Here is a 10,152-nt window from a genome sequence, read left to right as displayed (position 1 = left end):
GTGATTGCAAAGCAAAAAGACCCATCCCTTTTTCTAGGAGATCTCCTTTGAGGAAGCCTAGTGTCACTGTACACATTGAGGAACCCTAGTGTCACTGTACACCTGGAGAAACCCTGGTGTCACGGTACACCTTGGGGAACCCTAGTGTCACTGTACATCTTGAGGAACTCTAGTATCACTGTACATGTTGAGGAACCTCAGTATAACTGTACACCTTGAGGAACCCTAGTGTCACTGTGCACCTTGAGGAACCCTAGTGTCACTGTACATCTCAAGGAACCCCAGTGCCACTGTACACATTGAGGAACCCTAGTGTCACTGTACACCTTGAGTAATCCTAGTGTCACTGTACACCTTGAGGAACCCTAATGCCACTGTACACCTTGAGAAACCCTAGTGTCACTGTACTCCTTGAGAAACTCTATTGTCACTGTACACCTTGAGGACCCTAATGTCACTGTACACCTCAAAGAACCCTAGTGTCACTGTACACCTTGAGGAACCCTAGTGTCACTGCATATTTCGATGAACCCTAGTGTCACTGTACACCTCGAAGAACCCTATTGTCACTGTACACCTTGAGGAACCCTGGTGTCACTGCATATTTCGATGAACCCTAGTGGCACTGTACTGTACACCTTGAGTAGTCCTAGTGTTACTGTACACCTTGATAAACCCTAGTGTCACTGTATACCTCAAAGAACCATAGTATCACCGTATACCTTGAGGACCCTAGTGTCACTGTATACCTTGAAGAACCCTAGTGTCACTGTAAACCTTAAGGAACCCCAGTGTCACTGTACACCTTGAGGATCCTAGCTTCACTTAAACCTTGAGGAATCCTAGTGTCACTGTACACTTTGAAGAGCCCTAATGTCACTGTATATCTTGGTGAACCCTAGTGTCACTGTACACCTTGAGTAATCCTAGTGTCACTGTACACCTTGAGGAACCCTGATGTCACAGTATACCAAGAAGAACCCTAGTGTCACTGTACACCTTGAGGAACCCTAGTGTCACTGTACAACTTGAGGAACACTGGTGTCACTGTATACCTCGAAGAACCTAGTGTCATTGTACACCTTGTGGACCCTAGTGTCACTGTACACCTTGAGGAACCCTAGTGTCACTGTACACCTTGAGTAATCCTAGTGTCACTGTACACCTTGAGGAACCCTGATGTCACAGTATACCAAGAAGAACCCTAGTGTCACTGTACACCTTGAGGAACCCTAGTGTCACTGTACAACTTGAGGAACACTGGTGTCACTGTATACCTCGAAGAACCCTAGTGTCATTGTACACCTTGAGGACCCTAGTGTCACTGTACACCTTGAGGAAGCCTAGTGTCACTGTACACCTTGAGGAACAATCGTGTCACTGTACACTTTGAGAAACCCTAATGTCACATTCACTGTCGTCCGAATACTGCAAGCCATATACTAGGCCATATACTTGGTGCTCTAGGCTGTTATTATATGGGGGAAGGGCTACATTATTTGTTCCCATACAGAAGGCACTGCTTCTGTTAATTAATAGAGCGGTGCCAAAAATTGGCAAAAAGCCATTAAAATTACAGATTATGTTCCCTGAAGCCTGCTTTTCTACGTGATTTCCTGTCTGACTTTCACAATCAGATTTGATTCCTCCATGCACAATTTCCGCACTTTATTAATAGGTGTAAAATTGGGCCGTGCTATGCTGAGAATTACCGACCGAGTTTATCATCAAAATCCAGATTTTTTTAGATATTTTAAACAGGCCTCGTAGACCTTCTGCAGCCCGAGGTGAGTTTTCAGCACCCCACGCTCACACCATACATATTAAACTGATTTCTACCTTTCTGAACATTTTTAATAGCTAAATGTGATGAACCCACTGGTTTTCCTAAAATAACTTTTTACATCGCTTAGAAGATTGGTTAATTATATACCCCAGTAGAGTACCTCTAACACGTCTAGATACCTGATCAAAATTAGCGTTCTATGAACACAGACAGGTTGATTTAACAAAAAAAAAATTAACAAAATGATATTAAGAAAAAGATATAAGAGGAAAAATCAAAGGATCTTCTTCTTATTATGAGTATTATGCCTTACAGTACACCTTTGTAGTTGTAAAAGGCTGGAAGGGGTAACATTTTCACATTCAACTTTTAATCAGTAGACTAAAATAAAGTAGAGTTTGATCCGCCTTTTATGTGACCAGAAAACTTCTTTCGTCACTGACAAATGCTTCAGTCCATGGGCCCATGGTGCACAACAAGTGTACTTCAACTGCTCATCAGGGAGAGGTAGATGGAGTGCACAGATGGGATACTGAACTTCAGAGGCAGCTCTAGGCTTGTGAGGCCGTACGCAAAACTTAGACATGAGGCTGCACTCACACCTACAATGGGAAAAATAATTCAAGTAATTCATTATGTATATATATATATATATCTATGCCTTTTGAAAATTAACATTAACATTAAAAAAAATACCTTTACTTACCATCCGTCTATCTGTCCGCCCGTCACCTACGTAGCAGGCCTTCCCAGATTGAGATCCTCAGTAGGCCTTCCCAGCTTGCGATCCCTGTGCAGTGGATGGGAGGGGTGACATACCCAGACGCAATGTCACTCTTCACTGGCTGGCGGCAGAGTTCCAGAAGTCTAATGCCCCGTACACACGAGCGGATTTTCCGTCGGAAAAAACTTGGATGGTTTTTCCAACAGAATTCCGCTCAAGCTTGCCTTGCATACACACGGTCACACAAAAGTTCTCTGAACTTTCAAACGCGGTTATGTACAACACTACGACGAGCCGAGAAAATGAAGTTCAATGCTTCCAAGCATGCGTCGAATTGTTTCCGAGCATGCGTAGGAATTTTGCGTGTCGGAATTTGTACAGACGATCGCGTTTTTGGATAGGAGCTTTTCCCAACTGAAAAATAGAGAACATGCTCTCAATCTTTTGCTGGCTGGATTTCCGCCAGCAAAAGACCGTTGGAGCATACACACGGTCGCATTTTCCGACAAAAGGCTCTCATCTGAGTTTTGCTGGCGAAATTTCCGATCATGTGTACGCAGCATTAGGCTACGTGACAGTGCTCTTAACGGTTAACGCTGCCTGCGCACAGCAGTGTTAAGGTGTCCTGTCATCTCTAAAATAAAGTCACGCTGCAAATCAGTTGTTCTGGCGCCGCGAGGTCCACTTGAGTAAGAAAGGGCTCTTAACGCTGCCTGAGCACAGCAATGTTAAGGTCCCCGTTCCTCATAACTGGTGTAATGTGTTAGGCAAATTAGGAGGCCGCGAGGCCCCTGTGAGCCTAAGGCTTTAGACAACTGCCTAATTTGTCTAATTAAAGACCTGCCTCTGCTGAACTTGCCTACTTATCTAAACTTGCATTTGTTACAAAGTATGAGCAACAGATGATTAGAGAATGAGATACTGTATATGTCCTATAATGATCCTATTAGCAAGTAACATGCTAGCTGTAAGGTCAGACAGGGCATCCCTCCTCCCTCCATGGTCATACAAAAACGCAGCTGGCAAGGAGATGCTTTGACAGTCAGCACTTTTCTGTGTCTCCAAGCACTTGCCACTTGCCTGAAAGATTTAGGTTGGCAAGCCGCCTTACCCTTGAAATAATTGTGGGATGCTTGTCCCGGGAAGTGATTGGAGATGGATAAAAGTTCTGTTTGTCAAAGCAGCCGTCTCCTTGATAGTTGCATTGTCGGATGGCTGAGGATGCCGCAGGGTTGCCCTGTCTGACTTTACAGCTAACCTTAGACAGCACCTTTGAAGATGGGACAATGTACTAAATGTAGTTTATCCTCTGGGGAACAGAGTGCATTAACAAAATTAGAAGTTAGAGACATCGCCTTTACCTTTATTAACTAGTGGGCAAATAGAAGTATTCATAACATAAGAATTTTAGCATTGGATAGGACAGGGAAAGATAACACCAATGGTTGGCTTTTGTTGCTGTCTGTGCCCCCATTGGTGGGGTTCACTCATTTATTTATCCTGGTAACAAGAAGGGATGGGAACTCTAAAAGAAGGTGAGGGAAATACACAGGGCCGGCGCCAGCATAAGGCAGCTTAGGCAGCTGCCTGAGGGCATCAGGATAGGTGTGGGGGGGGCATAAAATCCGAACCCCAGCCATTTGCTGAGGATTTGGATTTTTAAAATACCTGCCTTCTGTTCTCATACTGTACATCTTGGATCCCCTGGGACCGTGCCGGGATTTAATGTAAGTCCCGGAGTCCCGGTGAATCAATGCTAAATTCCCAGCAGAGCCCAGTGCCGAAAAACAATTGCCGCCATTTGGCTACAGTGACTTGCCTGGCAGGAGCGCGCTAATGTGGGCACCAGTGACACCCGCTTGTGCGGGGTGTTTGGGGTCTCACACACCGTACCCACATCTCTGTAGCTCTTGGGCCAAACGGACTCTGTTCTTGACGTGTGTGCTAGCAGGACTTTGGCCAAATGTTTGCAGCACGATGCACCATTGCAGTTCCCTTCAGAATGTCTCAGATTCAATCTTTGGGTGAGGGGTTGGGATGGGGATTGGATAAGCAAACCTAACCAGCTCCCTTTGATAAAACCCAACAAATCTCCAGGTGATACTGGATGCACTTTTTGTCTTGCAAAGGATCACATAAGAGTAATGCTTAACTTTACAACCAACATAACTGCTCAGGGCAGAAACGACTGGCGCTCTCCTCCTTATATCTTCAATTACCGTACATTACAGTCTTCTGAAGTGTTGTCCATGGTTCCACTCATTGCCTGTCTTGTTACAAAGCATTGAACCTTGTCTCACATACAGATGGCTGATCAGGTTCACCTCTAAACCCAACTTTGGCTTTTACTTTTTTTCTACTTCAGGTATCCAATACCTAACTCCTATCGTGGAGTCCAAACCCAAGCATTGTAACCGAGGTTGGTATTCTAAGAGGGTATCAAATCAAGATCGTTGTACCTCCAGGCTAAAGTGCTAGCCACCAACATAAGCCTGTTGAAGGATAAAGATATGAATATGTCTATTGGAGCAGTCAGGAACAGAAGATTAATGTCTACACTGAAATTAAACAAACCGAACAAGTATTCTTTGCCAACGCATTGCGTGTGAGTTTAAATCCGTTGAGTATTTGTCAGAATACATAAGCTAATTTGTGTCGTTTTTATTTGCTACCGACAAAGTCGAGAGAAACTGAGACAAACTATTAGAGAAAGGCATTTTTATTTGTTAATGTGATCTTTTTAATGTGACAGGCTGCAAATCTTTATACCTGGCAAAGTTTTAATATCCCTCCCGGTCTTCATACAGAACACAATATTCCAAGCGAGATCTCACCAGTGATCTATAAAGCGGAGTTACAAGCTTTTCTCTCGCTGCCTAGCGCTAATAACCCATTTTATATAGCAGAATCATGCTGAGTTTCTGGCCCGCTTTGCTACATTACCTGCTTAACTTTAAGCCATCACAGATAGATTTGTTTCTGAAGGCTTTGTAGATAGTCAAAAGTGGCATCAAACATAGAAAATGAACATATTTACCATAAAGCTTTATGCCTGAGGCATGTCGTAATGTAATAAAAAAAGTTTGGAGTAAAAAAAACTTTGGCCCGGCATATGTGATGTTTGGCAGGAAGGCACAAAGTTAGACTTGGTTGCCTGATATTTGCGAATGGAGAATGTGGTTCAAACATTTCTTTGAAAAAGTGGATTGTGACGTGAATGAGGTACCTACCTGGAGGGTAATGCCGTGTACACGCGACCGGACTTTCTGGGAGAAAAGGTCCTACGGAATCATTCCATCGGACATTCCGATCGTGTGTGGGCTTCGGACTTTCTCTTCCGAAAATTCTGACGGACCTAGAAATAGAACATGTTTCAAATCTTGCTGATGGAATCAGTTCCTATCGGGAAAACCGCTCGTCTGTATGCTGTTCCGACGGATGAAAAACGACGCATGGTCTGAAGCAAGTACGAGACGGCAACTATTGGCTACTCGCTATTGAACTTCCTCTTACTAGTCCCGTCATACGTGGTGTACGTAGCCAAATTCTAGATGGTCGGACTTTGGTGTGATCGTGTGTACGCAAGACAGTTTCAGCGGAACTCCATCGGAACTCCGTCGGAAAGATCGTCAGAGTTTATTCTGCCGGAAAGTCCGGTCGTGTGTACGCGGCATCAGTGACAAATTTAGTGGGTAGGAGTCCATCTGAATCAGGAAGGGAGTGTGGCTTGATAAAAAGGCAGGGTCTATTGCTGCCTTTCTCAACCTTTTCAGCACAGAGGAACCCTTGAAAGAACTTTCTGGTTTCAGGGAACCCCTGCTAAACTTTACTATATCTATAACTCATGATACATTAGTATGATGGTCAGTGGGAAGAATGCTCCTTACACTAGTGGTCATTGGGAAGAATTACCCCCTTACAGATAGCTACAACGATCAATGGTGTCAGTGGGAACTTATCTGAGATGCAGAAATTGCTCATTGCTCAAGGAACCCCTAGAAACCTCTGGAGGAACCCTAGGATTCCATGGAACCCTGGTTGAGAAATCCTGGTCTCTAAGGTTACTTAGACATTGGGACATTAGTGCAGTGGTCAGAGCTGTCTGCAATTTAAAGCCCGGCTTCAGGCTCACCACTTCTACCACGAGTGGTCCACCTAGAGGCCACCCAGCATTTGTGACTTTCCTTTTCCATATGTCCTTAAGCCAGTCACATGACTGCTTCCTCTTTGCCTCTTCTCCTGGCTTTGGGCATTCCTCAATAATACAGAGAGCAGCATTGACCTGATGCCAGCACAACACTCTTTATCATTGTATGTGTGTGAAGGGCACCATTGAAGGTAGATTCATGACGTTCTGCACTCACAGAATGTCCTCAGTCTTCCAGGTTAAATGACTGGGCACCAATGAACCCGGAAGACTGAGGACAACTAGTGGCTAAAAGGAAATACTGCAAGTGTAGTAGAGAAGCAGCAGGCTGGAGTGAAGCTTTAATTTTGCCTTCTCAATTGACTTCAATGCATTTTTCTGAAATGGTGAAATTTCATCAAAATCTCCCCAGATGTTACTTATCCCTACAGATAAGTGGCGTACACGTTGGCCCCATAGTTCTGCACAGTTCCCTCTAGAACATATCTATCATGACAGATATAGAATAAAACTCAGGAGTCTTTAGATCAGAGTCCTTTAAGAAGTATTCTCATATTCATTTCAGCCTCGGTGAAGGGGGGATTGCTGGCCTCCGAAACGCATTGGATACCTTTTATCTTCCTGGTATAATCTGCTATAAATGATTATGGACTCTTGAGAAAACCTTCAAGCGCATTTTTGTTGGTTTTGTTTGGAGTTCTCGATTTGGGAAAACATTGACCCTTGGAAGGACCCCCCCCCCCATGGTGGTAGAGCTGGCAAAGTTTAGTCACTAAGTCTAGCCATCTTCTGTTTTGATGAGTAAAAGATCCAAGTCCAGCCCCTGAATGGGTCGGAGTCATCTGGTTTAATCACTTCAGTCCCAGAAGGATTTACCCCCTTAATGACCAGGCCATTTCATACGATACGGCACTGCGTTAATTTAGCTAACAATTGCGTGGTCGTGCAACATTGTACCCAAAAAAAATTGATGTCCTTTTTTTTCCCCTCACAAATAGAGCTTTTTTTTGGTGGTATTGATCACCTCTGGGTTTTTTATTTTTTGCGCTATAAACAAAAATATACATATTTTTGGTAAAAAAAAAACAATAAGCGTATATTGATTGGTTTGCGCAAAAGTTCTAGCCTCTACAAAATAGGGGATATGTTTATGACATTTTTATTATTTATTTATTTTTTACTAGTAATGGCGGTGATCAGTGATTTTTAGCGGGACTTCGACATTGCAGATCGGACACCTAACTAACATTCTTGGCACTTTTTTGGGAACCAGTGACATTATTACAGTGATTAGTGCTAAAAATATGCACTGACGTACTACAGGATGGGCTGCCTGGGACAACACACAGATCAATCTTCCTGCATAGCAGAAAGACAGGATCTCTGTGTCATCCCCTGACAGAATTGCCTTGTTTACTTCAGCCACACCTCCCAACATTTTGAGATGGGAATGAGGGACACCTACTAACAAACGTATGTAGGCATAGGACACACCCCCTGCCACACCCACTTAAAGGAGAATTTTTTTAAAAAAAGGTTAATTAAATCCACAAGGACTTTTTTTTTACCACTACAGTTCCTTTATATTGGCTTTTAAAATTTACAAATGCAGCAATTTAGAAATTGGATGAAAGGTTTAGCACTGGGAAACACTTTTCTGAAAGATAAAAAGTGCATTTTATATACAACTATATGGATCAGACCAAAATGAGGGACAAATGAGGAGGAAAGAGGGACAGAGGGACATTGCTCCAAATCAGGGACATTCCCTCCAAGTCAGGGACAATTGGGAGCTATGACTTTGGCAGATCCTCGTTCTGTCTCTGCAGGGATCCCCCGCTGGTCAATCAGCGCTCGCGCGCCCACAGAATGTATATATATATACATGCCTCTATTTAATAGCTATTTTATTCCTTATTTCGCTTAATAACTGTGGAGTTATTATCAAAATATGTTCAAGCGTATCTATGCCAGCTTATCCAGAGTATAAATTATATATATATATATCCCCTGTCCTTGGGTGGAACCCTGATCCTTTTCTTTATACTTCCCTCTAAGGGGGGATCCCATTTCTACCAGCCATGGTCTCCACATCCTTTCAAATTCCCTAAGGTTTCCTCTTTTTGTATAAACTACTTTTTCTTTCCATATGGTCTCTTTTATAATACTAATCCATTCACTCACTGCAGGGGGTGTCCTTGACTGCCGTCTCTGCGCAATCAATTTTCTGGCTTGAAATAAACATCTTAACATCGCCACTGTGGTACTCAACCCCTCCCCTGATTTATGTTTATATCCCAATACACAGAGCTTGACCTCCATCTCCAGAGATGTCCCATAGATCCCATTTATGACATCAAGGACCCCTGTCCAATATCGCAATAGCTTTGGGCCTCTCCATACCATATGTGTGAGATCTCTGGTCTCCTGGCATCTGGGATAGTTAGCGTCTGGTCTCCTGCCATACACAAACAGCCTCTTAGGAGTATAGTAAGCTGTGTGTATCAGCATCAAGTGTGATATTTTTTGTGAGGGGGAGACTGATATCTTCAGCCCTAGCTCCAATAGCCTCCTCCATTGTTCCTGCGTTATTTCCCCTATATCCTCTTCCCATCTCTGATTTTCATTAAGGGGCTTTAGCCCAGCAATGGCTCCTTTGCTCAGGTGCTCATATAACTCACAAATAACCCCCTTGGTTTTATCCACCTTTGAAAAAGGGTTTTTTTATTCCATTCTAACGCTTGCGTCCTAACTTGGGCTTCTAAGGCATGTCTAATTTGTAGGTATCTATAAAATGAATGATGTGGTATATCATATTCTCTTCTCAATTCTAGGAATGTTTTTAAGTTATTCCCTTCATATAGCTGTACCAACCTACTTATGCCCCACATTTCCCATTCTTTAACCTTTCCTATTGGCAGCAATTCCTGGAGGTTCTTATTGTTCTAAAGGGGAGTATGTTCGAGTATCCCGGTGTACTCCAGCAGTTTTTTTTGCTGTTTTCCAAACTTTTATAACCATTTTTATTGTGGGATTCCTATGGGAGAAAGAATCCACCTCCAATACATCCATTATTGGATTATGCAGTGCTCCTGAGATCACTGCATATAATGATTGACATCTTGTTCTTTCCTTTACTCCCTTGTTTCTCCCTCCCTCTTCCCCTCTCCCCCCCCCCCCTCTCCTACCCCCTCCCACATTCTCCTTTCCGTGTTTTCATAGACTCATCATGTGTTCCTCATTTCTTTTGAGCTGTTCACCTTATGGTGCTCCTTGTGGAACTTATGATGATCTCATCATGGTTGTTCTCTGTATAGGTTGTGGGAATATGGGAGTTTGTACTACTTTATTACTGCTTTATACTTGAAAAAATAAATAAATAAATAAATCCATATAACATGTTTTTTAGTGAAATAAAGCTAGATGATGTTCTTTCAACCAGATTACTCCGACCCATCACTAGACATATGACAACAGGTGCCTCTGTCGATCGGA

This window comes from Aquarana catesbeiana, linkage group LG10 (genome assembly GCF_042186555.1).
Source record: "Aquarana catesbeiana isolate 2022-GZ linkage group LG10, ASM4218655v1, whole genome shotgun sequence".
NCBI lineage: Eukaryota > Metazoa > Chordata > Amphibia > Anura > Ranidae > Aquarana > Aquarana catesbeiana.
Note: the sequence above shows the minus strand (reverse complement) of the source record.